The sequence below is a fragment of the Opisthorchis viverrini genome, assembly GCF_000715545.1.
Source record: "Opisthorchis viverrini unplaced genomic scaffold opera_v5_157, whole genome shotgun sequence".
NCBI classification, from domain to species: domain Eukaryota; kingdom Metazoa; phylum Platyhelminthes; class Trematoda; order Opisthorchiida; family Opisthorchiidae; genus Opisthorchis; species Opisthorchis viverrini.
Window position 1 is genome coordinate 418,825 of NW_008751813.1, and position 2,219 is coordinate 421,043.

A 2,219-nucleotide genomic window follows, 5' to 3' on the forward strand; every position below is an offset into this window, starting at 1 on the left:
GTTATTATATATATATATGTATATATATATATATATATATATATATATATAACTAGACAACCTTTATGGTTGTACGGCAGTGATGCATCCATGTCAACACTGATGTTGCTGCCTTTGATGATGATGATGACCACCTTGAGAAATGTACAACCGGGATGTTGCTGCCTTTGATGATGATGATGACCACCTTGAGAAACTGTACAACCGCTAGAGAAATTGGTAACAGTTGCAGTTTTGGGTATTCTGATTGCCGGAGGCCCATATGGCAGCTTCAAGTGTTCAGTGTACCGTGAACCCTCATTGACTGAGCAATAATTACAGTATTAACAATTTTGCTCGTTCAGTCTATAGAACAAGCCTGGTGTGCATTTTGTTTGACTGCACGAGACGTATTTGTACTAACTCTCTCTAGGAAGAAGATCTCTTAAAAAGGATGCTGACTTCCAATGGTTACCCAGAGAACCTCATCAGCATTCGTTGCACACTACGGTATAAGCGGGGCCTGACTACTCAGTAAAAAGGGAGGAGGTTTTTATGAGGCTGCACTTGAAGGAAGATCAGTTAGCCTCAGCCATATGACACAAATTACGTGCTGTGATTGGTCGTATTGTATCCAGTCTCCCTGCCTCACAACTTGTGTGCCACTTCACAAGCTGAAACTCGGATACCTGCCTCGACCGCCAAACACATTCTATCTACTGAACGGAGAGCTGACCCCACTACAGCGTTCAGAATTGTGCGCACTCTTAGTAAGGCCATGTTTACTGACCCATCTTGTTCGCATGAAAGACCTTGATACAAGCCATTAGCTTGCCTTGGACTTAAGCACTGGGCCTGATTGACTTACCGTACAGTTGGCTTTGTCCCACGTTTTGGTTACTATTTATCCCTATTAATGATGTCAAATTGATTGCTTTTGGTGTTGCGATTGAAGACAAGCAAAATTTCAACATCCTTCAGCCTCTGTCTTCTAGCAGTATAACTCGAATAATAAACTAACAGTCGTTCAGTAGCAATACCCTTCTGGTACCCTGCTGCCATTCCTCCCGAAAAAAGCACGAGGGTTTAGACCGTGCCACTTTGCCCAAGCTTAGACAGGAGTACTGGAAGTGCCGAGGTTGGGTTCAAATGACTTTCCGGTCAAATGGATAAAAGGGACTCGGTGTTACAGACTAGTTCGTCAGTAAAGGATTCTGTGTGCTTGTCGTGGAAAGGGCAGTACCTAGTTAGACTCGTACTGAACAACAACGGAAATCCCTGTTGCGGATATGTACTACAACATCACAATGACAAATGATGAAAGTAAAAAAATAATGTTTTGTTGTGCGTCGGTCTGTATTTGTGTCTAGCTATATATTGCTATATATTGCAACTACGTCTAGTGTCCGAAATACTTCTTAAACTAGTGGTAAAACGGATTGTGTCACATCCGTATCAAACGGTGACGTAACTGGTTGATGCAGAGAATGGTACAACCGTGGGCTCCTTTTGTTTGGAAGTCCGCTATGATATTCGTACACATGGCAAAGGGTATCGCTATTATGGCGTTTCCTCTTGTGAGATAATTTCATTAATCTTGGGGCGGTACTGTCGCTACTTGTAGGACGTGACGAAATATTAGGAAGATGTTGCACGATTCCGACAGCTAATGAAGCGGACTGCTATCTTCCATCAGTAGATTTGAATGCTGGAGCTTTTCCGAAATTTTACGTCTGCCAAAAACATCTACTTGTGTACGTAACCCCCTCAAAATGTTACGTTCCTCGGCCGTTGTATTCAGTAGCATACGGGAGCGATTTTTAGTATGAAGACCTATCTCGGTTTTCTTCAATCTTCTGCACACCGCCAATATTGTACAATACTTTCAGATAGGGAAAACACCCTGGATGCATGCTAAAATAGTTCCTCGATAATGTTTCCGCTTGAGAAAGGTTACAAAAACGAACCATTGTTTTAACCTTCTGCAGTCGTTTGAAGTAACTTCACTTGTACATGAGTGTTTTCGACACATTTCTTGTGCTTTTCTTAAAGGCTGAAATTTCGCATTATATGATCTCAATCTTTCCTACCGTGCCTCTGATGTTTTGGTGATCTTTTGGTATTCGCCTTTTTTGTGTAACAGACACCAGCCGAAGAAACAGCATGATATGCTTTGCTACTCTCCTCCTTTTTGGGATGTCTGCAGTTTTTCATTCTATGACCGGGATGTCTTTGTCAGT